This window comes from Eschrichtius robustus, chromosome 15 (genome assembly GCF_028021215.1).
Source record: "Eschrichtius robustus isolate mEscRob2 chromosome 15, mEscRob2.pri, whole genome shotgun sequence".
NCBI lineage: Eukaryota > Metazoa > Chordata > Mammalia > Artiodactyla > Eschrichtiidae > Eschrichtius > Eschrichtius robustus.
In genome coordinates, this window is record NC_090838.1 from 53,321,539 (window position 1) to 53,349,522 (window position 27,984).

At 43.5% G+C, this 27,984-nt stretch overlaps 1 long non-coding RNA gene across 1 annotated transcript in view; it reads left to right on the plus strand.

The window, feature by feature from the left end:
* The window catches only part of LOC137777515 (uncharacterized), a 54,780-nt gene that overhangs the window by 9,933 nt on the left and 16,863 nt on the right, over positions 1-27,984 (plus strand). Inside the window, exon 2 of the long non-coding RNA XR_011076544.1 lies at positions 1,552-1,743. This is a non-coding gene — a long non-coding RNA (uncharacterized lncRNA). The remainder of the gene's footprint in view (positions 1-1,551; positions 1,744-27,984) is intronic.

Genomic DNA, 27,984 nt, shown 5'->3' on the forward strand with positions numbered 1-27,984 from the left:
AAATGAAGCAGAAGTAACACGAACTCCATCCAACGTAATCAGCAGAATGACATGAATTATTTCCTAAACAAAGGCCAAGAGAATAGTTTAACAATCTGTTTTATCTGTGTGCTAATTAACTGTACTTGGAGGTGTTTTTGTTTCCAAGCTCCTTTTCACATGTCTTCCATTTTCTCCTCTCCCTACTGCATCAGTAGACTTCTCCAGGGAGGAATTATGTCTCCTTTCTCATATTTGCCCCTCACAGGGCCCAGCAGGGTGCTTATTCTCCTGTAAGCTCCTCAACAACAGGGAGCAGGTCTTTGTGGCTTGCTAACACTGAGCACTATCATGGCACCTAATAAGTTCTCAATGAGTGAATGTTGAATGGAGATGAGCTTTAGACTCAACAGTAAATATCTGAGCTATGGATGGAGTTCTTCATCCATTCATTCACCGAGTATTTAATGAACTATTATATGCCAAGTACTACGCTAGGCCGTGAGTATTCAGTGATGAATGAGATAGGTACTGTCCCTGCCTCCATACAGCTTATGCTGTAATGGAAGTTCAGACACAAACCTAATAAGCAGACAAATAAATAAAGTTATAATAAGTTATGATAAATGCTATGAAAGGGGGCAGAGACCTAACTGAGATAAAATGATTAGGGAAGATCCCTCTTAGGTGGTGACAACTGTGAGGGAGGAAAAACTTTTCCTCTACCCTCTTGGGTTTAGTGATAGGGGCCTGTGAATTAAAGTGACAAAAGAAGTTAGCAAGAGAAAAGACAGAATTTTATTCATGTACGTATGCAGGAGTTCACAGAAAAATGTGACTCAAAGAGGCTAGTACAATTTGGGGCTTATATGCCATCTTAATAGGGGAAGGAAAGGGGGAGAAAGGCACTTATGGGAAAATAAATGACTTGTAGAAATGATTCTCCTAAGATGGCCCTTAGGAGACTAGATGGGAGATGTGATAGTTTTGTGACAATGTCTGGGTGATTTCTCATCCCCTTGCAACTTCTCCCTCGGTGATAGGAGTCAATCTTTCCTGGTGCAAAAGTCTTAGGGAGGGGATTTATGATAGTTGAATTCTTTGGGGAGACTCCGCTTTTAGGCAGAAAAAGGGAGTTCAGGAAAAAAACCTTTTCACTGTGGTATATTCCGGACCCCTTCACTATGAAGGTGGACTCTTAAAGGATGAGGAGGAGCTAGCTACACACCCCAAGAGTCAGAAGAGGGTGTTCTAGTCAGAGGGACTGTGTGTGTAGAGTCCCTGGAGCAGAAAGGGCTTTCTTCCTAGAATGTAAGCAACAGGAAGAGAAGTAAGAGAAGAGCTGGAACAGGAAGGCAGGGCCAGACCATGAGCTGGGTCTAGGGGGTCCCAGCACAGATTTGTGATCTCTGGGATTTTGGAGTGAGCTTTCTAGAAGCTACGAGGCTCATGATTTTCCATGAGGTCTCCACTCTCAGATGAGGAAGCCCGAGGCAGTCTCTCTGTGGGATCACAAAGCTTTACAGCTGGAAGGACCCTGAGCCATGACAGGTTCCCATCTTTATTTTACAGCTGTGCCGCCAAGGCCCAAGGTGACTCCCAGTGTGTGGATGGGGCTCAGCCTCCCCTGAGGGGCCCTGCAGCCCTCCTCACCGTGGACCATCCTCAAAGCACATCCGGGACACAGAAGCAAAGGCCCGCATATGCCTTCACCGACCAAGCCGGGCGGCTAGACTCTCAGCTCAGTGATGGGCATAAAAGCAGGTATCTGGTGAATTCATGAACAGTCACAGGGCGCCCTGGGCCTGGCTCTGAGCTGTTAAGAGACACGAATACCTCATGTTTACCCAGGGCTCTGTGCTTCTCAAGGTGATTTCATACAAATTAAATCATGTGGGCTTCTCAGCAGCCCCGCGAGGGCTGCACGGTGGGGTGAAAGAGCTTGGGCCTGGGGTTGGGGAGAGCTGGGCCTGAACTCCACCTGAGCCATGTGATCTTGTACACGTTACCTCTCTTCTCTGAACCTTAGTTTTCTTCAGCTGTAAAATGGGATCCTGGTCTCCGTGAGGCTCCAGAGAGCCTGTGTGTGGAGTACCGTGTGGGGCGCCAGCACGCAGCAGGTTCTGCTATGAGCTGTGGTGTTGCTGCTGCTGGAATGTGCTGGGGGGCAGGTCCCATTTGATAGAGGAAGAAACAGGCAAATGGTCCACGTTCTCTCACTGAATGTTCACCACCAACAGTCAGCTGAGGATGAGCGAAGGCAAGCAGCTTGGCTTAGGTCGCTGAGCACAGAAGGTGTCAGCCGGAGCCAGCTCTGAATCACCTTTGGGGAGGGGCGGCAGGACCACCTAAGGCTTCAGGGGAGGGAATGTTACACTGACCTCACTAAGACTGCCTTCCAGTCACTTCCATCTCAGACCCTCTCCCCTAAGGCACCTGCAGGGCTGGGAAGGGGTCCTGTCATGGACACCCCACACCTGGCTCAGGTAGGGCAGTCATGCCCTCTTCCTTTCTTCTGGGCCTCTTGACCTTCAAACCAAGTGCCGAGCTTGCCTGAACTTCCCTGCTTCCCTGCCAAGGCCAGGAGCTAACCAGGGACCAAGAACAGGAGCTCAGAGCCAGAGGCTAGTGGTGGCCTTAAAAATGTGTGCGGGAATGAATTCTGAGCCAAGGTGGCTTCTCAAAAATTTTAAAAATTGACATGTACCCACTGCAACCAATGAAACTATTCAAAGGGAAAAAACAAAACAAACCACCCCCTCAGCTGGTCCACAGTCCCTCAGGTGATCAATGTTACCTGCTTGTGGGTCACCTTTCACAACTTACCCTCTACTCATTGTTATGGACTGAATTGTGCCCCCCAATTCAAATGTTGAAGCCCTAACCCCCAGTGTGACTATTTGGAGATGGGGCCTATAAGGAGGTAATAAAGGTTAAGTGAGGTTGTGAGAATAGAGCCTTCCAAAGCAGAGGCCATGTGAAGACACAGTGAGAAGACAGCTGTCTACAAGCCAGGAAGAGAGGCCTCACCACAAATAATGCTGATGGCATCTTTGTCTTGGACTTCTGGCCTACAGAACTGTGAGAAAATGCATTTCTGTTGTTTAAGCCACCCAGGCTGTAGCAATTTGTTACGGCAGCCTTAGAAGACTAATATTGAATACATTCATATAACCCCTATGCAAAGATGCAGGCACAAAGAGGAGAGGGTGTTTTATTTGTTGTTTATTTGAACAAAAATGGGATCATGTTATACTCACATTACTGTGGAACTAGCTTTTCTCATTAATACGATTTAAAGGCCATCTAGGGGTTTCCCTGGCAGTCTAGTGGTGAAGACTCCATGCTTCCACTGCAGTGGGCATGGGTTCGATCCCTGGTCGGGGTACTACGATCCCTCATGTCACGCGGCATGGCCAAAAATAAATAAATAAAGGCCATCTGGCTCCTTGCTCACACCCACCTCCAATTCCATTAGGGCATCCCACAGCCCCCGAACCCTTCAAAACCTATCCAGAATCCCATTGCTTCTCCCCACCTTGCTGCTTCCACCTTTATGTAAGCGCCATCCTCTGTCTCTTTCATGGCAGCAACCTCTTCATTCTTCTCTGCTTCCACTCTTTTTTTTTTAAATAAATTTATTTATTTTTTGTTTTTATTTTTGGCTGCGTTGGGTCTTCGTTGCAGTGTGCGGGCTTCTCATTGCGGTGGCTTCTCGTTGCGGAGCACAGGCTCTAGGCGTGCGGGCTTCAGTAGTTGTGGCTCGCGGGCTTCAGTAGCTGTGGCTCCCGGGCTCTAGAGCGCAGACTCAGTAGTTGTGGTGCACGGGCCTAGTCGCTCCGCGGCATGTGGGATCTTCCCGGACCAGAGCTCGAACCCGTGTCCCCTGCATTGGCAGGTGGATTCTTAACCACTGTGCCACCAGGGAAGCCCTCTGCTTCCACTCTTGCCCCCTTCGGTCTACTCTCCTCACAGCAGCTGCTGGGATCCTTTAAAAACCTAAGTCAGGTCGTGTTGTTCCTCAGCTCAAAACCCCCCCAGTGGCTTCTCCCCCCAGTGCAGAGTAAAACCAAAGTACTCACCAGGGGCTACAAGACCCTACATGATCTGCGGGTGGACGTGCACGTGCGCACCGCCCCCCCCCCACCCCGCCACCAGTCTACTGCTCTCCTCTCTCATCTCACCTCTGAGCCCTGCCCTCCACCACCCTGGCCTCCCTGAGGTTTCTAATCCTACCAAGCACACTCCCAAACCAGGGCCTTTGTGCTTGCTGTCTCCTCAGCCTTAACTGCCCTTCCTTCTGGAAGCCACAGAGCCCCTTCCCTCACTTCCTTCCAGACTCTATCTCCCCACCCACCTTCATTCTTCTTCATAGCACTTAACGCCACCTGACATACTACCTATTTATTTGTTTATTTATGGTCTGTCTTTCCCCATTTAGGTGTGAATTTCATAAGCAACAAACCTTGTCCTCTTCCCTGCTGTATCCCTAGTACTTAGAAGACTGCCAGATTCATAACTGATGCTTGGTAAATGTTTAGTGAATGAAAACATGAATAAATCTCTCCAAGTCAATAGATGTAACAACCTTTTAACAGGTTGCATAACATTTGCTAATATGGATGGACCATGATTGACTTAACCAGCCCCTATTAATGATGTTGTTTCTACTTTTTCTTACTTTAAACAATGTTTGTGATAAGCATTTTTGCATAGCTACTTTAATATGCTGGTTCTTTTATTTCTGTAGGATGTTTTCCCTAAAGCTGGATTGACGTATCAAGAGCTAGGCATATTTTACATTTAATGTCCATTCCCAAATTTTCCTATCACAGTTCACAGGCAAATCCTGAAACAAGGCCTCAACCATTTCCCCAAACTGAGGCCAGGGTAAGATTACCCTTAGGTCACGCAAGGGGGCCTCTGTCCTGGGCCCTTACACTTTAGAGGGCTTTGCGTGTCAAAAAATTAAATTTATTAAAGGCCACATGGGACTTTTTCTCGCTTGGGATCTTGCATTCAGCGCTGGGCTGGCACAGTGTGACCTGCAACCCTGAACGTGAAAGCTCGTGATTAACACCGTCTCCACCTTTCCTCCTATTTTCTCGAAACAGAAAACAGCTGAATCCAAATGCTGTGAAGGCTTGTGGGTTGGCCCCCTGCTGACCTAGTAGACAGTCACAGCTTTGGAGGGAGAAAGAATTTATTGGGCTGATATTTGTAGATAAAATACTCCTTTGTTGCATCCCTCCTCTCAGAGAGCATGAGTTCAGCAGGTCCTGGCATAACCAAATATTATTTTTCAATAGTGCCAAGAGTCTATTTTCTTCTTTTTTTGGTCTAAGTTGTGATTCTGGAGGCAGTCACAAGTTAGCTGAATATTCACAACTGTTGTACATGGTGTCTATGTCAGTTATCTATTGCTGTGTAACAAACCACAGTGAAACTTGGTGGATTAAAACAACAGCAATTTATTTGCTCGCAATTCTGGGCTGGGAGCAGCTGGGCAATTTTTGTTCTGATCTCCATTGAGGTCACTTAGGCAGCTGCTCAGCTCAACTGGGACTGGACGGTCAGGGATGGCTTTGTTCACATGTTTGGCAGTTATGCTGGCTATTGACTGGGATACCTCAGTTCTCCAAATGGCCTTTCATCCTCTGGGCTAGAATGGGCTTTTTCACATAATGGTAGAAATGTTCCAAGAGAGCAAAAGCAAAAACTTCTTAAGGCCTGGCCTTGGGAGTTGTACAGTGTTACTTCTTTCTCATTCTGTTGACCAAATGAAGCCTTAAGGAACACCCAGATCCAAGGTAGAAGGTAGCAGCGGTAATAGACTCTATCTCCTGATCTTATTGCAAAGGAGCTGGACGCAGGGAGGTGTGATGTGTTGGGTACCATTATGTAAAAATATACCATGGTGTCTGAGGAACATTTTGCCATATTAGAGAATTCTATTTTTCTTACATTTGCATACACGTAGTTGTAGTTGTAAGATATTTGAAGTGTAATACAGATTCCTTGCTTTGTTTATTAAGTGCACATTAAACCCCCAGAATTGTGAAGTTGTTTTTTTTTTTTTTCCATGATTTGAGATTCTACTTTATTTGTTATGGCTTAGACAGAAATTGTAAAATACATTGTTGAAAATCACAATCACAGAATTCAGTAAGTGGCAGCTGCTATTGTTGTTCTTGTTAATAGCAGGACCGAGGGTCACAGCAGTAGCAGTACAGCACTGGCATGGAAAAAAACAGGGTCTAACAGATTAAATGAGCAAAAACACATTTTTAAAAATACTTTTACTACTGAATCACATACATTTCAAGAGCGTTTTCTTTTCTTCAAATCAAGTTAAATGCTTTCCATGAGCAAGGCACTATACTGGACATCAAATAACAACAAGTAACCGTAGCAGACAAGGATTCTGTGCTTAATATACGCTGGGCACTATGCTGAGCACCGTCCAGACGCTGTCTCACTTAATCCTCACAAAAATCCTATAAGATGTTCTCGCTTATTGTACCAGTTTTTGGATGAGAAAACTAAAGCCTGGAGGGATTAAGTACCTTAGCCAAGGTCACACAACTAGTGGCAGAACTGGGACTTAAATCCATGTCTCTTTGACTCTGATTTTAGCCAGTATACCTTGTGTAGCGCATTTTGATTGGACCCCATAACAAAATCATGAGCAGGGCCAACATCGTCACTATATGAAGAACACAGCTCCAAAATGCAAGTATAAAACATTTAAAACAACATCCCACACACAGTAATGAGTGCTCAATAAACATTTGCTGTTATTGTTAAAAAAAAATAATCTGTCAGACTAGTCTCACAAAAAGAGAGTCACTTGCATCTTTTATGCTCCTTGGCCAAAAAGGCAAAAATACACAAGTATCCTCCTCTGTATAACATTAGAGGAGGGGAATTAAGGTCAAATTCATGTAAATTAACACAAGTTGCGGGGTGGGGGGCAAGGGGGAGGTTTTTGTTTTTTGTGTTTTTTTTTAAATCTAAGGTCCCTTTCCTTAGACTTAACCAGTAGAACCCATATATTTTAACAGATTGATTGATTGATTTCAACAGATTGATTTCAAAGAGTTACCAGTCTGACTGGTTTGGTAAGATGCAGAATGTAGTTCAGGAGCTTCTGAAGGAAGAATAAAAAGTCCATCCAAAATGCCATCAGTTTTGGCCTGTAGATTTGACTCCACATTAGAATGAAGTTTAGATAAGAATTCGACTGCACCAAGATCAACCAAATGCTGGACTGCTGGGGATACTTAACCAATCTGTTCGACAGACTCAGAGCCTCTTCTTTCATTGGAACAGACAGAAAATTGAACAATTCCAGCAAATGGAGAAAAAGTAGCCTCTCCTGAAACAGATCAGCACAGCAGATTAAGCTGTGCTCCGTCTTGCAGAGAATATTCTTGAGAGTGCGTTCCCTGATCTCGGTCAGCTGATGACCGAGTTTCCCGATGAGCCCCATCAGGCCCATCTCGTCCTGCTCAATCAGCCGCCACCGGAGAATTCTGAAGTTTTATTTTTATAATAATATTTAATAAGATTTAATTGAAAAGTAAGGGACTTCCCTGGCAGTCCAGTGGTTAAGGCTTCGCCTTCCAATACAGGGGGTGCGGGTTTGATCCCTGGTCGGGGAGCTAAGATCCCCCATGCCTCTGGGTCAAAAAACCAAAACATAAAACAGAAGCAATATTGAAAAGTAAAATATATAAATAAAAAATTCAGCTTTATTTAAATACTTTTGATTTTAAAATTTTATATTTATTAATTAAAGTTCTTTTGTTTTGCTTTGTAATATCAATAAGTTTGAATGTTTTAGAAGAACTTTATTTTGTAAACTCTTAGATCATTGGGAATGAGTACAAGTTGAGTTGGGATTGGTTTAGAAAATATGACTGTGTAGCCCAGAAAAGAAAAAAGCCAGAAAAGGAAAGGTATTCAAAAAGATGATCTGCTTAAATTTTTAAAAACCAGAAACACTGAAAGTGCAATCTTCTGTTGAGTAGGTTTCTCATAAAATATGTGAGCAGAGAACTTCAAAAATTATCTAATGAACTTTTAATTGCTGATTAAAAACTGAAAATGAGCAAGAAAAGTATTCTCATCCAATTCATGACTTGAACAGGTTAAATGAAATCCCTGCAACTTTATATTTTTTTACTAAATGAGGATTTAATTACAGATCCAAAGAATAAGAATGTACGTGGCCTTCATTTGCACTTGAGAGACTTAGGGGTGGTGAAAATGTGCCTGTCAGCCTCTCTCCAGCGTCTGTTTTCAGATTAGGTAGCAGAACAGTGCAGAGTCATTTCCAGAAGTCTGTGCTTGTCAGACTCTTCAGGAGGGATGAGACCCCCGGGACACTCTGGGGCCCTGATGGGGCTGGAGAAAGAGCCACACAGACTCCTGCCAGAGCGACTCCATGGGGCCTGGGCCCTGATGCCCCCGTGGCTGATGCTCTTGCCCCCTACTCTGCACCCCTGGAGTCACCTGGGCCTTTGCTCGCCCGTCCCCCTGAGTAGGTACAGGTGTCACTTCTGGAAATGAAGGCAGCTGCTTTTCTGTTTGCACTTCCCTCCCAACACAGCCCAGAGCCCTATTTACCTACAGGAACCACTGCAAAGTGACAGCCCCGTCAGATCTGTACGTCTAGTAGCTGCCACAAGTCACTCAGTGTAGAATGGGAGGAAATAGAACAGGTTCCTTATCCCTGGATTGAGGCAGTGGAGGCCCAGAGAGGGGAAGTGATTTCTTCAAGATCACACAGCTCCTCAGTAGCAGAACCAAGACTCTCAATGTCCAGTTTAGACTCTTTCGTTGTGAGAATTAGGACTACTGAGCTGTCTTCACATCTTGGTAGAAGCTTGTTGTTTTGGTTTTTCCCCCTTTTGTAAGACAGCCCTACTATCCTGGTAATTAGTAAATGTCCACAGGCTCAGGGATTGGGTGAATTTATGAATGAGAATATAAAAATCTTAAATAAAGATAATGACATTCTCCCTTTTCTAGGACCCTCTGCTTGCTGAGGCAGCCCCGCTTCCAGCCATCAAATCCTGTAGGAGACTTCTGTTTAGTCTGGGGTGTGGGTTATACTTTCAGCTGCATAGATTTAGAACCAAAGTTAGGGAGTCATAAAAAGACCTCAGCATCCTTTTTGTTATGACATGTGAAAAGTAAATATCTAGACCCCCTGATTTTTTTTTTTTTTTTTTTTTAGACCCCCTGATTTTTGATAGCAGAAGTTTGGAAATAATTGTCCATCAAAAGATGGACTGATGAAATGGCTTATCCTACAAACACACAGCAGCCTACTATGGAGCCATAAAAAGAAAGAAATGACACGAGAGCTTTCCTTTTTACTTCTAAAGTCTTTGGCTAATTAATAATCTGCAAATAGAACATCGTGAAAAGCCGGCTTCCCACTCTGTCTCCCAGGCATCAAGTTCTCTTTCCTGCAGGCCACCAGCATGTCCTACTCCTTCTGTAACACTTTAAAAGACATTTCATGCACATAGAAGCATTTACATGGATAGTCTTTTAAAAAACACAAATAGAAACATATTGAAAAACACTACCCAGCATCTTTTTTTTTCACATAATACATTCATTTATTCAATAAATATTTACTGTGTACCTACTATGTGCCAAGTACTCTTTTAGTCATTTGGAATTTGGTAGTGACCAAAACATTTCTCCCCTTCATGAAGCTTGCATTTTTGTGGGACATAAATAAACAAGTAAATATATAGTGATAAGTGGTAAGTGCTATGGAAAAAAGCAGGATAAGGGGATAGGTAGTGTGTGTGTGTGCGTGTGTGTGTGTGTTTGTGGGGGAATTGTTGCTATTTTACATGGCATGGTCAGCAGAAGCCTTGCAGGTTAAGTGGTATTTGAGCCAAGGCTTGAAGAAATGAGGGAGTGAGCCATGCATGTATCTGGAGTTGAACAGTCAAAGCAGAGGGAACTTCCCATGCTGAGGCCCTGAGGGAGGAAAAGACTTGCTGTGAGGATCAACAAGACAGCCATTGTAGTTGGAACTGAGTGAATACATCTCAGATATTCTGTATCATGAGAACTTTCTCATTATTTTTTACATCTGCATTTTATTCCATTGTGTGTGTGTATCATAGTTTAATTAAGCAGTCTCCTATTATGCAAATTTCGGAGACTTTTGGTCTCTTGTGATTGCAATGACTAACCTTATCAGGTGGCCCTTTGCACATGTTGAACTTATCTGTAGGATTATTTCCTAGAAGTGGAAGTACTAGGAGGTCAAGGAGGTGTGTATTTGTATTTTTTATAGATTTTGCCAAACTGTAACCAACAAAGAAGTTGTACTATTTTTGTCCCACTGCCAACAACATATTGATTTTTTTAGTCATTCAACAAATATTTATTGAGCACCTACCAGGAACCAAGTAAATGTAAAGGACTGAGAATTGAAACAGAAACCCCAACTTGTCAAACATATCCTGACTCACAGAACAGATATACTGTGCCAGACCGAGCCATGATAGGCTTCACATACTATCGAAACTCAAATCTGCAACACCAGTTTGTTCAGACCTAGAATTCCAAGATAAGACCACTGGCACTTCCATTAATTCTCTAGTTTACAAAATCTAACTGATCCTTGCAAAGAGCACCCTATGACTAAGTACCATCTAGGGCAAAATGCACCTGGCAATTAAGGAGATCATTTTTTTCAGGCTAGGGCAATAGGGGAAACATTCATGAATGAGAGAGGTCTCAAAGAAGGGGAAGAAAACTTTCAGTTTTCTAAAACAAAGGAGTCATTGAGGAAGAGCAGAGGCAGCTCTTATCTTGGAACTGTACCGTCACTTCCAGTGTACAGTTCACTGGTTTTTGGTATATTAGCAAAGTTGTGCAGCCATCATCACAATCAATTTTAGAACATTTTCATCACTCCAAAAAGAAACCCCGTACCCATTAGCAGTCACACCCCATTTCCCACTGCCCAGTCCTAGGCGACCATTAATTTACTTCCTGCCTCTATAGATTTGCCTATTCTGGAAATTTCATATAAATGGAATCATACAATATGTCGTCTTTTGTGACTGGCTTCTTTCATTTAGCATAATGTTTTCAAGGTTCATGTTGTAGCATGCATTAGTACTTCATTTCTTTTTATTGCCTAATAATATTCAATTGTATAACACATTTTATTTACCCATTAATCATTTAGATTGTTTCCATTTTTTGGCTATTATGAATAATGCTGCTATGAACATTTGGGTACAAGTATTTGTGTGAGCATATGTTTTCAATTCTTTTGGCTCTATACCTAAGAGTGGAATTGCTGGGTTTGCTGGTAACTCTATGTTTAATCTTTTGCAGAACTGCCAAACTGTTTACCACAGTGGTTGCACCATTTTTACATCCCTACCAACAATGTAGGAGGGTTCCAATTTCTCCACAGCCTTGCCAACACTTGTTTTTTTTTTTACAGCTATCCTAGTGGACATGAAGTTGGATCTCATTGTGGTTTTGATTGGCATTTCTCTGATGACTAATGATGTTGAGCATCTTTTCATGTGCCTATTTATCTTAGTATAGTTTTAAATTGCATATCACTTTTTTATGAGTAAGGTTAGGCATCTTTATATATGTTTAAGAACCCTTTGTATGTTCTTTTCTATGAATTATGTCCTTTGTTTGCTTTTCTTTGGGGATGTTGTCTTTCTTTCTTTTGTTTTCTTTCTTTCTTGGATTTTTCAAAGAACTAGCTAATAAATTTATCTATTAGTGCTATAATTTTTATGTTTTCAAATTCACTTCTCCTTTATTAATTCCTTCCTTTTACTTTCCTTAGGGATAATTTTCTTTTTCCCCCCGACTTTCTTGAGTTTTAGGCTTAATTTATTTATTTTTTAATTTTTTTAACTAAAGTATTTTTTAGTATATATTTTTCCTCTGAGAACTGTTTTAGCTATATCTTATGGGTTTTGATATATAGTTTTTATTAACATTTTTTTCTAGGTAGTCTACAGTTCCTTTCTTTTTCCTTTTTGAACCAAGTATTAATTAAGGGATAGTTATTTTTTAACAAGCCCCTAAAGGTAATTACTAGATAAGAAACACCAACTTTCCAAATTATCACTGAAAACGCAAACACAATAATAAAACAAAACCTATAGAACCAAATGTAATTGTCATAGCAATAAGTGTAATTAGGCCAAATTGACCTGTTAAAAGAGACTCTCAATATTAGATCACAAAGTAAAACCTAATGATAAAATGATTAAGAAAGATTGAAAATGAAAGGATGAGAAAACGTGTTTTTACCAAGTAAGTGTAAAAGTTTAGCAGAGATCATTATCTTAATACTAGACTTGGATGAGTTCTAGGATAATAAGGTTGTGAAATTCATGATATAACTCTTTTTAATCTACATGATATATATCATTTAACATCTATGTAACAAATAATACACGTTAATAAAGCAAAAGCTAGAGGAAATACAAGGAAAAAATAGAAACATCAGTAAGGGAGATCATTTGCCTCTCTTTTAGGCCATGCTAAGGTAAGACCTAAATAATATAATTTTTTAAATAGAGCTGCTTGATATATATTAAACACAATCTGAAAACTAAAAATTTATTTTATTTTCATGTATCTCTGGTTACATGAAATTAAATTGACTTTACAGTAATTAGTTCACCAAAAAAACTTCAATGAACTCAAAAGTAATGTAACTGTAGTAGAAAAAAGAAACTTTTTTCTTTTACCATCCTAGGTTCGATATGCAGAAGGCGTTTCACAAAGATATGAGACTCAAGAAGGAGACCAGATGATGAGGCTCATATTCCATTTTAGGAATATACACACATGTACACAAATATATACACAAAGGAAAGAGGGTTTTGGGCTTTGGGGTTGACAGATAGTTATAGATAACCAAGCAGTAAGGTCTTTTTATTTTCTGGTTCTATAATCAATTTCTAGTTTTGTTACATTATGATTAGAGAATGGTATCTATAGTCTTTTTGGAATTTATTGAAAATTTTAATAAATTCTTATTGAAGAATTATGGAGGGTACCAGAATATCACCCAAAAATATGCCACTTTGGCACATACGGATTATTTTGAGCTAATTTAAAGGCAATTGAGGACCAGAAGACTCAGGAAAAGCTCTTTACCTCCTCCACTTGCCTAAAAATAAAGGATTTCCCCTTTTGTAAAGGAAATTTACATTTATGAAGGAAATTTCCATTTGCAAAGATGTCTCCATACCAAGAAGAGAGCTACTTTGGAGACAACTGCTTATCACCTGAGAGACTCTTAACCACATAACAAAACAGTCTTATTTACCATACCCCTCACCAGCCTTTTCTATATATAAGATCATGTCATCTGTAATCAGAGATAACTTTACTTCCTTTTTTCCAATTTGGTTTGAATGCATTTTATTTCTTTTTCTTGCCTAATTGCTCTGGCTAAAGACATCTAGTACTACATTAAATTGAAGTTTTACAAATTTTCTTTGTCAGGTGAGCAGCTCATCCTGGCTTTAGCACTGAAAGTCCCATGTCCTTGGAAACCCCTCAGTCCCTGGAAAGCCAGGACAGTTGGTCACCCTAATTTTCTTTTATAAGCAATAATGGAATTATCATATTTCCTCTTCCTTTCATTTCCTTTCTCAGGAAGCTCTTTATATAAGTAGTACACAACCTTGGCTGTGCCTAAAGGAGGTTAAAAGATCCTGATGCCTGTGCCCCCCACCCCCATAGATTCTAATTTAATTGGTTTGGGGTGTGGCTTGGGCATCCAGAATTTTTTAAAGCTACTCACATAATTCTAATATTCAGCCAAGGTGGAGAACCACTGGTATATAAAGATATGGAACTATCTCCAAGATATATTGAGTGCAGGATGGTGTGCATAATATACTACCACTATGTAGAAGGTGGAAAAGAAGAGAAGATATTTATATATTTGCTTATGTATATAAAATTATCTTTGGAAGAACGTAGAAGGATCTGTTAACATTGGTTACTGCTGGGGATGTGAACTGGGGATAGGGAGGGAGACTTTTCACTGAGTACTTTTTTGACTTTGTGAATCTATCATCTATTTTTAAGTTATTTTTAAATTCTACCTCTTTAACTTAGAAAAAATATTCACTGTCCTGAAAAAGTAGATATATAACTGAATAGACAGTATGATCTTTTATTTTTTTTAAAGCCCCCAAACCACACAAATTTAACAACAAGACCACCAGCAGCAGCTAAGCATAAAAAACATTTTCTGGGGAAGGAAATTTAAAATATACTACATACAAAACTACATTAATGTAACCTATTACATTACAAAATTAAAATACATATATAAGTATATATGAGTATACATGTACATATATGTATATGCTGTGTACACACGCACACAACAAAGGGAGTTTAATGGTGAAACTAGCTCTTTTGTTTCTTATAGATTAAAAAAATAAACCATATTCATTATTTTTATAATAAATATAAAATAAAAAATAGAAAGAAACCTAATAATCATGTTTTCATCTAAAGGCAGAGTGTTTTTTTTTTTTTTTGGCTGTGTTGGGTCTTCGTTGCTTCATGCGGGCTTTCTCTAGTTGCGGCGAGCAGGGGCTACTCTTTGTTGCGGGCTTCCCATTGTGGTGGCTTCTCTTATTGTGGAGCATGAGCTCTAGGCGCACGGGCTTCAGTAGTTGTGGCGTGGGCTCAGTAGTTGTGGCTCGTGGGCTCTAGAGCGCAAGCTCAGTAGTTGTGGTGCACGGGCTTAGTTGCTCTGCGGCATGTGGGATCTTCCCGGACCAGGGCTCGAACCCGTGTCCCCTGCATTGGTAGGCGGATTCTTAACTACTGTGTCTCCAGGGAAACCCTATCTAAAGGCAGAGTTTTGCTGCCCTGGAAGGAGTCAGCTTTTTTTGCTCTCCTCATTTTCTTTCTGTGCCATGTGGGATCCTCTTTTCTTGCTCATGAGGAAACCCAACCACTGAGGTTTCAAATCAGCCCAGCTGCCTCATGGCAGCGGCTGGAAGAGGGCTACCACTGGAGCTGGGCGGCTGCCAGCAGATGCCCAGGCAGACTTTACTGATTGCTTCTCACATGATGGCATGCTAGGCTGTGTGTAGGGCAAACAATCAGGAGACAGGACCCTTCCAACAAGGCCTTGCCTTGTCTGAAGTGGCAGCCAGGACAAATGCACAGAAGCAGGCCTGTCCTAATATTTATGGGGCCAGGATGAGAGTATCAAAAGAGTCCCACATCCCATATGTCAAATACTTAAAAGCTGTAACTCAGGCTAACACACTGTTGACTAAAATATTTATTCTCCTCCCTTAATAAATATAACTTTAAAGCACCAGAGAAGGCCAGGTTTGAATGTAGAATTCCCTCTGTGATTCTTTGGAGTTCTGTGCTTGGATAAGGCTGTGTCAGGCAGCTGCTAAGATGGTGTCCACTGATCTCCACCTCTTACACTCTTGTGGAATCCTCTCCTCTTGAGTGTGGACGTGACCCACAACTTGCTTCTTTCTTTCTTTCTTTTTTAATTTAAGTATAGTTGTTTTCCATGACTTGCTTCTAACCAATAGAATGTGTTAAATGCGATGGTATGTCACATCTATGGCTAGGTTATACAGGATAGTGATTTCTCTCTTGCTAGCCGACTCTTTCCCTGCCTGGTTTTGATGAAGCAAGTTGCCACGTTGGAGAGGCCTCTGTAGCAAGTACATGAGGGTGGTCTCTGTCCAACAGCCAGCAAGGAACTGAGGCCTGCAGTCCAATGACCCTTGAGGAACTGAAATTCTGCCAATAGCTACATGAGTTTAGAAGCAGATGCTTCCCCAAACAAGCCTTCAGGTGAGACCTCAGCCCTGGACAACACCTTGGCCTCATGAGAGGCCATGAAACAGAGGACCCAGCTATTCCCTGCCTAGATTCCTAACTCACAGAAACTGTGAGACAATAAATATGTGTTGTTTTAAGTCACTAAGTTTGCAGTAATTTGTTACACAACAATAGGAAACTAATACAATGGCACTGCTGGAAGAGTTGTCCTTCAGTCACGGCCCCCAGTTAGCTACTCACTTTCTCTTCTGACCCCCTCTTCATCTGGAATCTTGAGGGGCTTCATGCTCATCTTTATAGACACCCCAGCTTCCGTGTCAGTTCTGCCTCCCCCACTCCCTACTCCTAGATGCCCTTCAGGCCTAGAGGGGGCACATCTTAAGCTGGTGTAACCAGCTTAAGAACAATGCTGCCCTCGGAAGGGTGGGCTAGGGGACGATTTCACGGCCATTCATGCAGGGAATTCCAGGGTCCCGGGTACTCAGAACATTTTAGAAGAGGGGATTCAAGTCCTTGCCCCCTCCCTCCCGACTCCCACCCCACTTGAAAGGACATGGCTAGAGAAGGGGCAGAGCAAGGCCCTCCAAAGCACAGGGCCAAGGCCAGGGACTCCTCTCACCCACTCTAAGGCCAGCACTGCCCTCATGAGAAGTGCTGGTTGAGGGCCAGGTGGATTGGATCAGACCCAGAGAGCTGCCCGAGGAGCGTAAATGAGCAGCGCTGCCCCACATCTGAGGGCAGTCTTCAAAGCAAGCTGTGGGTTGAGCTGGACCCTAAAGGTGGGAGGGCTTAGAGAGCAGGGAAATGGGAAGGCCTCCAGCAAGGCAGCCAGCACTGAGTTGTGGGTTCCCCACAAGGTAGTTTCTTTAGGGCAGGGTGGTGAGAAGTTTGGGCTATGGAGTCAGAGTGCATCTGTTAAAATCCTGCCTCTGCACCCTGGTTGTGTGACTTTAATCAAATTACCACACTCCTGAGTATCATTACCTATAAAATGGAGACAATAATGGCACCTACTCCCTAGGTTCTTGGAGAGGATCAACACATGTAAAATGCCTGGGAAGTACTTCATGAATACTGGCTATCACTAAAGAAACTGAGGCTTAGAGTAAATGAAGGGTGATCTCTCTGCTCCCCAGTGCTACTTGCCTTGTCTCATAGGTCAGAGGGAGAAGTGAGGAGCGGTTTATACAATTGCTAAAATACTCATCTGCTTAACAAGCATTGATGGAAACTTTCAGTCTGGTCCTAAGTTACTCCATCCTTCCTCAAACTACCAGAGCCATGAAGAGGTGTCAGGAGTGTGGAGATCTGGGTTCCGTGGTGCCTGCCCTTAACGAGTGTGCTGTCGGGCAAGACACGCAGTCTCTGCTGCTTCCTCTGTGAAGTGGAGCGGTTACCAGTGTCCCTCCAAGTGAGGACCACAGGGCTGCAGCCTTGGCATCACCTGGAGCCTGTTTGAAGGGCGAAATCTCAGGCCCTGCCCCAGACCTACTGAGTCAGAATCTCTGGGTCTGGGGCCTGAGAATTTGCCTTTCTAACACATTCTCTAGGTGATTTTATGCCCACTGAAGTTTGAGGATCACAGGTGTGGACTGCCAGAGGTCTTCACAGACCTGGCTCCACAGACCCCCTCCCAGGTACTGATGCAGGAGGCCTAAGGGCTGGGCCTCACCAGAGCAGCTCCACTTGTATAGTAGGCACCGATGGGGTTTGGAGGAATCAGATGTTCCGCTTCTACCTGTTAGAGTTTAGAAACTGCTTGTTATGGTCTGAATGTTTGTGTCTCCCCAAATTTGTATGTTGAAATCCTAACCCCCCCCAACGTGATGGTATTAGGAGGTGGGGCTTTGGGGAGGTGCTTAAATCTTGAGGGTGGAGCCCTCGTGAGTTAGATTAGTGGTTACAAGAGGCTCCGGAGAGCTCCCTGCCCTCTTCACCTGGAGAAGCTGCAATGAGAAGTCTGTGACCCTCACCCGCCCATGCCGGCACCATGATCTCGGACTTCCAGCCTCCAAAACTGTGATATAAATTTCTATTGTTCTTAAGCAGCCCAGCGTGTGCTCTTTTGTTATAGCAGCCTGAATGGACTAAGATACTGCTGGGCTAGGAGCAGGGCCGCCCAGTGCAAAAGGAAAATGCAGGGCGCCTTGTTCAAAAAGCAGGAGGAGAGCCTTTTTCTTTTGTCTGTGGTCTCCCTCATGTCTTGTTGTTTTAAAATTTGCTATTTAATGTTATGCCCTCTCAGGCAGGGGATACTTGCGGGGTGAGTACAGACCCTCACAGGCTTCTGGGGTTCTGCCCCAATCCCCACCCTTCCTGAGCTTGTGCCCAGGCCCCTGCTGAGGGCGCTGCAGCTGACAGGGAGACCTCTGAGCTCCGGCTGGAGCAGAAGTGATTGCAGCTGGAGGAAAGCAGTGCAGCCAGCAGCCACCGGGTACTTAGGGTGATTAATGAATGCGTTTGGAAATTTCCTCCTGCTTCAGCCTCAGCCGGCACCTGAACTGTGGTCGATGCAGCAGTACATTTCTGTATAATCTCTTTTGACAGCTGGGAGGAGGGCAAACCCACAAGACTAACCCAGTTACAGCAAAAGAGAAATCTGGCTGCTCCCTGCTGACAAGGGGAACACAAGGGCGTCTCAGTTCAGAGATATAATGCTTCAGGACCGGCGAGCTGCCAACACAGAAAGTACTTGCCTGTCCAGCTCTCTGGCATATTTTTACTTCGTGACAAATGGTGGCTGTCACTGCTCGGCTGTGTCAAGTAGGGTGATGTGGAGGGAGCCAAGGGGATTGGGCTCCTCGTACCCCCATAGCCAGGCCTGCGATGTGTCAGCCCGGGAGGAGATGTACAGTGATAAGACGCCTGGTCAGGGACTCGGAAAAGCTGGGGTCTCTTCTGATTCTCTGTCTCACGGGGTGGCCTTGGGTAGACATTCAGCCTGTCTGGCCTCAGTGTTCCCATCTGTAACATAAAGGTATTCAATGAGATTATCTCCCAGCTCCACCTCTCCCATATTTATACATTTCATATGATTCATATGATTAAGGATTAAGAGATATTTCAGCCTGTGCAGTTAGTTTTACAGGAGGAGCGTTAAGAACGTAGGGCAGAGTGGGATATAAACCGGAGGGTGAGTTGGTTACATCACAAAAATTTCATTAAAGAACTTGATGCTTGTTTGTAGGCCATGGGGGACCACTGAAGGCATCTTAAGAGGAAAGGGTTATGTTCAGAGCTGAACCCTAGAAAGATGAAGTAGGATGCCAAGTTTCAGAAGAACTGAGGACAAAAGAAGCCAGTTAAGGGGCTACGCAGACACATCTTTGCCCTTACAGGACGGCACCACTGCCTTCCTAAGGATGGTCCTAATTCACACGCCCACCAGCAGACTGAGTTCTTGTTTCCTCATAATCTCACTATTACTTGGCATTATCAGACGTCTGCATTTTTGCCAACCAAATGGGTGTGAATTGGCATTTCACTGCAATTTTAACTTGCATTTCCCTGGTTAGTAGTGTGGTTGAACATCTCTCTGTATATTTATTGGATGTTCCCTCTTCTGTGAGTTTGCTGTTCAGTCTTTTGTCTATTTTTTCTTATGTTGTTAAAAAAAAAACAAAACCCATAGATTCTGGTTACTAATCTTTTGTCAGTTACATGCAGTGCACATGTATTTTCCCAGCTTGTAGTTGGTCTTTTAACTTTGTTAATGGTGACTTTAGAAAAGCAATCAGATAATCATTAACATAGTTGAATTTATCAACATTTTAACTTATGGTTTGTTCTTTGATATCTCTTTAAGAAATTCTTCTTGCTCTCAAATCATAAAGCTATGTTTGATTTCTCCTATGTTGTCTAAAAGTTTTCATGTTTTCTTTTTCATCTTTAGGCCTTTGCACACTGAATTTATTTTTGGGTATGGTATAGGATAAGGAAGGATCAGATTGTCTCCGATTTTATCTTTTTCACACGGATACCCAATTGTCCCAGCACCACATATTGAGTGGTTCAAAGCTCGGCTCTGGTGCCCAGGGCCCAGGAGAGGGTGAGATAAGTGAGGTGCCCACTCTCAGGGGCGTGAGGGTCTGCAGCAGAGAGTGAGCGCTTCCTTCAGTTTTGCGCCTTGTGTGCCTTGCTTGCCTCATCCTATTTGGGCCCTGAGCTCGCTGTCCCCTTCCCTTCAGGGGACCCAGACTGTGGCAGGAAGGCTTGTCCTGATAAACGACACACATGGACTTTGGGTCTCCTGCCCAGGAATGTTGGTTCCTGAGACAGAAGAATCTTTGTGAAGAAGGAGGAAAAGGAGCCCTGGAATCTCCTGTCAGCCCCGGCTTGGGCTAGGGAAGGAGGGGTGCCTGGGACTGGGTCAGGGGAGAAGGGCAGACTGGGACTGGTGCCCCTGAAGTGCTATTTTCTGAGGCTTCTGGGGGCAAGTGGCTGGTGCCTAGGGGGCCTTTCCCCTCCACGAGGCCTTGAGCAAACCCTGCAGGGTCTGGTACTTGTGGGTTCTGCCCCTGCCTTCTCCACAGAATGTGGGAGGTCTTGAGGGCACCCCAGAAGTTTAAGCTACTGCATAGACTTGGAACAGATAACAGAGTAGATAAAGATTTTTTTTCTTTTAATTCTCTTTCAATCCTTCTAATTGTATCTGGGAGAAAGTCTCCCTTTGGTCTGATTTGTCTAATACTAGCTAATCCCTTCTTTTAACTCCTAGAGATTGGACCTCAGTCTTTGCAGCCTTGGGAGCTATGGTATCTGACTAGATAGTTAATCACATTGTTTTGTTTTCACTGTATTTATTTTAGGGGAGTTGCCTTCTATTCTGGCAAGTGATGGCAGTTTGCTGTTAGTGATGCTAATAGGAAGTTTCCTTTTTGATCAAAGAAGTTCACTTTATGTATGTAAAATCACATTTATGTGTGCATTTGGATAAAGAGGTATGTTGATGGTGGTGATCTCATGGTTTTTTGCCTTCCTTATATTTTTTTGTGTTTGCATTTTTTTTTTTTTTTTACAGTGAGCATACGTTATTTACATAATCAGAAAATAACTATTTTTGTTAAGGAGAAAGGATGTATGTTTACATAAAGTATGTTTAAAGGAACACATTAAGTATAGAATAACACAAGGTCTATGGCTTTGGTGACATAGTTGACAGCCAGGGGCAGGGCTCCCTCTGGGAGACTGAGGCAGGGGGAAGAGCAGGCTGAACCCAGGCAAAGGGCAAGGACAGCTTTCCTGTCGTGGGAAATTCAGGCACCTACTGCCCAGAGGCTGGGCTTTGTCCCTTCAGCATTGTTCAGAGGATTCTGTTTTAGAGTCTCAGTTACAAGTTTTGAATCACGTGGATCCTTTGGCGAGATGTGGCCAAGTTTCTGTGGTGTGTTAGATCTTTGCCTTGCCTGCATTTACATGCCCCAGGTTGGGGTGCACAAAGGGAACCTGGCTGGGGTCTAGATATCTCTTATTTGAGAGTGCTGTTCTTTCAGAGGTCTGTTGTGCCAGAGCTGACAAGTGACAGCTTTCTCCCTGCTGGGCTGTTCCCCGTCTGCAGGTGACCGCTGTCTGGCTCTCTTCCCAAGAAGTCCTGGCAGCTGGTGCCAGTCCACGGTGCCGGCCCTTCCCCGGGGTGGGGGCATAAATTAACAGGAGCCCCTGGGGCAAAGGATTCCTGATGCGTAGCCCTCTGAATCCTCAGTTCACTGCCCTTAGGAAAAGGCTTTTTCCAGATCACACCCCGAGTTACTGTTTAATCTTTAATGGGGTCAACAGAGTCCAGACACAACACAGAGCAGATAATTAATCCCAGATCTTCCTTGAGGATTTATCTGGCTTCAAGGTCTGATTCCTGGGCCTCTGATTATGGGATAGACCATGTGGCCACTAATCAATAAGCACTGTAGTCAGTGGGACAAGACAGTCACAGGCCCTGCCCTCCTGGAGGTGGCAGTCTGATGGAGAAGGCAGACAAATGATGGCAGGTGTGAAGAGGGTTTGCAGGAGAGGGGGTGGGCTGCCGTGGAACTCAGCAGTCATTTGAGAAGGGGATGGTTAGACTGAGACATATAGACAGAGCTTGCCAGGTGAGGAGATGTGGGAAGGGGCGATCCAGGAAGAGGGAACAGTGTATGCAGAAATCTGGACCCTGCTGTGTTCAGCTGGGAGATGCCCTTTAGGTGGCTAAAGAAGAGAGACCAGGGTGGGGAGATGGGCAGGGTCCAGATCCTATAGGATCTCTTTGGACAGGAGTGGGGGACAGGGCGACTTTGTGCCCCAGGGACATTTAACACGGTTGTCACAACTTGCTTGTCACAAGTGTGTGTGGCGGGGCCCGGGGTGGGGGAGCCACTAGCATCTAGTGGGTGGAGGCCCGGATGCTGCTAAACAAACCACAGTGTCCAGGACGCCCGGCCCGGCAACAAAGAATGGCCCAGCCCAAAATGTCAGTAGTGCTGAGGCTGAGAAACCTTTGTGTGGGACCCCACTTTAAGGGCTTAGTTCCTTATTCTAAAGCCGAGGGGAAGCCATGATCGGGTTTCGCACAGGAAAAGGATATGATCAAGTTTATGTTTTAAGGTGATCACTCGGGCTGCTCCTAGGATGGTAGTTCTGGACCCATTCATTCTCCAGCTTGGGAATTTCCAGCCTCTGTGATTCCCTGCCTTGGGGGCTTCCCTTTAATTGCTCTGTGGCTGTCTGGGTCTCTACTAGGGCAAGGAAACCGATTCAGATATTTAGACACTGAGCAGGCCAGGGGCTTTCCACTGGGCACAATAGGCCCTGCACTAGAGCCTATAAAATGTTTAAGGCCCGTGTGGCGGACAGAAAATGTCCCCAGAGATGTTTGTGTTCTAATTCCCAAACCTGTGAATATGTCACTGTACATGGCAAAAGGGATTTTGCAGATGTGATCAAGTTAAGGCACTTGTAATGGGAGGATTAACCTGGATTATCTGAGTGGACCAGTGTAATACAAGGGTCCTAAAAAGGGAGCAAGAGAGTCAGATTCAGACATGTGGTAACAGAGACAGAGTCCAGAAAGAGATCTGAAGAGGCTATGCTGCTGGCCTTGAAGGTGGAGGAAGGGGCCAGAGCAGTAAAATAATGAATGTGTGTGCCACTAAATTTCTACTGATTTGTTAAAACAGCAACAGGAAACTAATACAGCCTGGAAAAAGTTTTAATTAATTCTGAAATAAAAAAGGAAAACTGCACTATAGAAATTAAGAAATGTCATTTATTTAAAAATTTGTTTTATAATATTTAATATATACAAAAAGGTACAAAGATGAATTCAACACACAGCCAGATATACTTACCTGACTCAAGAAATCAAGCAGTTCTCATACACCTGAAGCCCCTTGCAGACCCACCCCGGATCTCATTTCCCTCTCTTCCTTCCAGAGGTAATCAATATCCTAAATTTGGTATTTATTATTTCCATACATTTTTGTAAAATTAATTTATTTATTTACTTTTGGCTGTGTTGGGTCTTCGTTGCTGTGCGGGGGCTTTCTCTAGTTGCGGTGAGCGGGAGCTACTCTTCGTTGCGGTGCACGGGCTTCTCATTGCTGTGGCTTCTCTTGTTGCGGAGCATGGGCTATAGGCGCAAGGGCTTCAGTAGTTGTGGCTCATGGGCTCTAGAGCGCAGGCTCAGTAGTTGTGGCGCACGGGCTTAGTGGCTCCGTGGTATGTGGGATCCTTCCGGACCAGGGCTCGAACCCGTGTCCCCTGCATTGGCAGGCAGATTCCCAACCACTGCGCCACCAGGGAAGCCCCAGACTTTCTTTAGTTGTGGTGAGCGGGGGCTACTCTTCGTTGTGGTGCGCAGGCTTCTCATTGCGGTGGCTTCTCTTGTTGTGGAGCACGGGCTCTAGGGCACGTGGGCTTCGGTAGTTGTGGTGTGTGGGCTCAGTAGTTGTGGCTTGAGGACTCTAGAGTGCAGGCTCAGTAGTTGTGGCGCACAGGCTTAGTTGCTCCGTGGCATGTGGGGTCTTCCCAGACCAGGGCTCGAACCCGTGTCTCCTGCATTGGCAGGCAGATTCTGAACCACAGCGCCACCACGGAAGCCCTGTAAACATTTTTGTGCCTGCCTTTTGGTGCGCCTCTGCAAGGGTTTCTCTAGGGTTGATTCCTAGGAGTGAAACCCCTGGGATCTTAGATAAATGGATTTTCCAGAGAGTTCCAAATGCTCTTCAAAAAGGCCAGGCCAATCTATACTCAACTGGCAATGCATAGACTTGGTAGTGATGGTAGTATTGGTAGACTGTAAAATTTTTGCTGATATGATGGGTATAAAATGATATTTTATTTCTGGTTTTAACATTTATTTTCTAGATTCTTATGGAATTGAGTATCTTTTCCTATGTTTATAGATCGTCCCTGTTTCTTCCTCTGTGAATTGCCTGTTCATCTTTTTGCCCATTTTCCTATAGAGCTTTTTAGTATTAGTACATAGGAATTCTTTATTATTATTTTGGATACTAAATCCTCTGCAGCAACATATGTTGTAAATATCTCCTCGCACTTTGTGGTTTGCTTTTCATGAAGACATTCTGCCTATTGAGGCAGGGATATCATCTTACTCCAAGGCAGCATTTGAGCAGAAATTAAGTTCCACCATCCCCTCAGGATCCTGGTCTATTACTTCGTTTCAAGGCTCAGCTGGTGCAGATCATTAAGGGGTGCGCCATAAAATGATTTTCAAAGGTGAAGAGAATCTTCCGGACATGCTCTGAATTATTAACATAATTCATTATGAAATGCTACACACATATTTATTCAAACCAGAGGTTACGAACTCAATGCCTGCAGGGGGCCAGGTGGGTGACATAAAAGATTAAAGTAGGCTGGGTAGGATGTGTAGCCCTCTCAGAGGCACTTATTTGAGGCTGCCCTAAGTGGTTTAATCCTCCCAACCCTATGAAGTAGATTCCAGAATTACGCTCATCTTACAGATAAGGAAATCTTATCTGTATGCTTGGAGAAGTAAAGCAGCTTGCCCAAAGTCACATAACTGGAAAGTAAAAGAACCAAGATTCAAAAGAACCCTAGGGCCGTCTGCCTTTAGGGCCCATATTCTTAACTGTGATGCTAAAATGATGCTCAGGGTATAAGAAATAGTTCACGTTTCTCTTAACTCTATGATAAGAAACATGGCAGTGCAGGTGAGGGTATAAGTGGCAAATAGTGTTGGGAACTATTAGGGCACAGTGAGGACTGTAGCAAGCTGGAGAGAAAATGCCTGTTACGTGGGTCCTCGATTCCAGCTTCCTGATGTCAGCAGGGAATGCAGATCAAGTGTTGCCAGATTTTTTTTTTCCCCAAGAAAACCTAGAAATCTAGATTTTTATGGGAATGGCAACTAATTTTTAAGTACTGGCTATCAAATTCAATACTTTTACAATATTGCTCAGAACAAATAAAACATTTTTGGGGCTGCCACTCTAAGACCTTTGATTTAGCCCAGAATAAATTATTTGTTTACAGCCTGAACTACCTTTGAGAGTAACCACTTTCATAAGAATCATGAAATAATATTTCCTTCTACTTGCACTAAAATAACCTCTTTGAAATAACAAGTATCTCCCTGTATCATAATGCTTAGGAATTTGGAGTCCCCAGTACAATCTCACAGACTTCAGTCATATCTCGTATTCATCATCTTCTTTCCAGACAGAAGTTACAACTGATGAAATAGTCATAGAACCTGGGACTTATGGTCCTGGTATTGACTAGCTTTTTACTGAAACTTATGAAAATGATTGTTTTTTGCCTCCCAGGTCAAAGCAAGTGTCTTGATGTCAGTAATTTACTTGAAAATACTGCAGCATAGATGGTGTAATGCTGGGTACTCACTAGTTAGATTAAGCTTCAATTCTAGGAGCAGTCTACACCCCAGGGCATCAGCTAGCATTGTATCAGAAAGAAATTAATATAAATTAATTTATATTTTGATCCACAGCAGACACTGCCAATCAGCACAATGAATATCCTAAATGGACTTTATGTGATGGAATTAGTGGCTTGGTAATTAGCATGAGGAATGATAGAAAAGGGCTCTCACTGACAAAGTTAAAGGTAGTCAAGTATGTGAATAGGCTAAAATATTGTAGAGGCACTCCTCGTGTTTGTTTGGACAGAGTATCAGAGCCTAGCAAGACCTTTAGCATGAACCTGTGAGGATGGTGCCAGACACTTGATCCTGAGCCACTCCTGTCTTCAGACGTAGCTTTGGGAGGGTTCTGGTTGTCTGATGTTGCCACCACAAGGATAATGAAATCCTGCCTCTGAAATGTTGTTGGTTATGCCTCCAGTGGACTGTTCATGCCAGGTAGTGGTTGGATCCCTTAAAAGGACAAGAGCTGGGACTGCATGGAACCTATGGAGCCAGTTGCATGAAGTGTTCTGTGCCTAATTGCTCGTTAATATTTGTTTAAAAAATGTCTATATACGTGGATGGACCTAGAGACTGTCATACAGAGTGAAGTAAGTCAGAAAGAGAAAAACAAATATCGTCTATTAACGCATGTATGTGGAATCTAGAAAAATGTTACAGCTGAACCAGTTTGCAGGGCAGAAATAGAGACACAGATGTGGAGAACAAACATATGGACACCAAGGGGGGAAAGCAGGGGTGGGTGGTGGTGGTGGGATGAATTGGGAGATTGGGATTGACATATATGCACTAATATGTACAAAATAGATAACTAATTTTAACAAAATGTCTATATAGGGGGGACTTCCCTGGCGGTCCAGTGGTTAAGACTCCGCGCTTCCACTGCAGGGTGTGTGGGTTCGATCCCTGGTCAGGGAAATAAGATCCCGCATGCTACATGGCGTGGCCAAAAAAAAAAATGTCTATATAGGGGGAACATTTTGGTCTGAGATTTACTTTCATTATAACTTAATAGCCAGGTGGTGAGTGAGCAGCTGACTCTCACCCACTTCAAACTGTTTGGGCTACTTATAGACGAAAATGATCTTAGGCCGGTTCCCAACCACAAGAAAATGGAGAAGCCAGACCATAGCCACGAGAGGTGGTAACTGCAGGCCTCAGGAGTCTGCACGCCATCATCCTTGCTTCCCGGGCCCTCCACGCTGCAGATGGGCCTTTGAGACTAGACTCGAGACCCCTCTCTTCTCTTCCCTCCTCCAGCCTTGGAGGTTGCTTGTGAGGTCTGAAAATGTGCACGTGCCCAGTAGAATCAGGCAGCTCCTGTAAGTCTGGCCCCTCCCACAATAAGAAACACACAGAAAAGCTGGGCTGCAGAGAACCAGCCCAGTGGAATGCTCGCCAGCAAACATTTTAATCTAAATTCTGAATTAGTCAAAGAAGTAGTTTTTCAGTGTGTGTATTTTTGGAAAGTATCCTCCACACTGTGCTAGATTACAGAAACTTACAGACATGTTCCTTGCCCTTAAAAGATTAACAGGATATCTTTCTGTTTCAATCAATAGATTGATAAATATAATAAAGCTCTCCTTCAGAGATTACCACAGCACAAACCAGTTCTTCCCTCGGAGAAACCCCTGTGGTTTTCCTTTTTCTTTAAGTCCATTCCTTTCTTTGTGAAATCTTGACTTCATAAATCTTTCTCTTGTCCCCTTTATTTTTGCCTGCTATGGTCCCTAAAAAGCTTTCTGTGGTCCCCCTTCAAACTTCAGCATCCATTGCTCCTTAAAGTTTTGCTCATTCCCTGGCATGAATCTTTTTTTTTTAAATCATTTAAAAAAATATTTATTGATTGATTTTGGCTGCGTTGGGTCTCAATTGTGGCATGCGAGCTTCTTATTTGTGACATGCGAACTCTTAGTTGTGGCATGCAGCATCTAGAACCTAGGCCCCCTGCATTGGGACTGCAGAGTCTTATCCACTGGACCACCAGGGAAGTCCCTCTGGCCTGAATATTAACCTTCAAAATTACACTCAAAGCAGGGACTCTCCCCTGTTCTCAACAGAGATGAGTGTCAATGGATTTCCAAAGCATTCCTCTGCTTCATGTATAGATATCTTTTCTCCCCAACTTGATTTTAGACCTATCAAGGACAGGGTCTAATTTTAGCTTCTTTTGTATCTCCCTGCCTTATAGCACCTGCTCTACAAATAAATTCTCAGAAGACAATCAC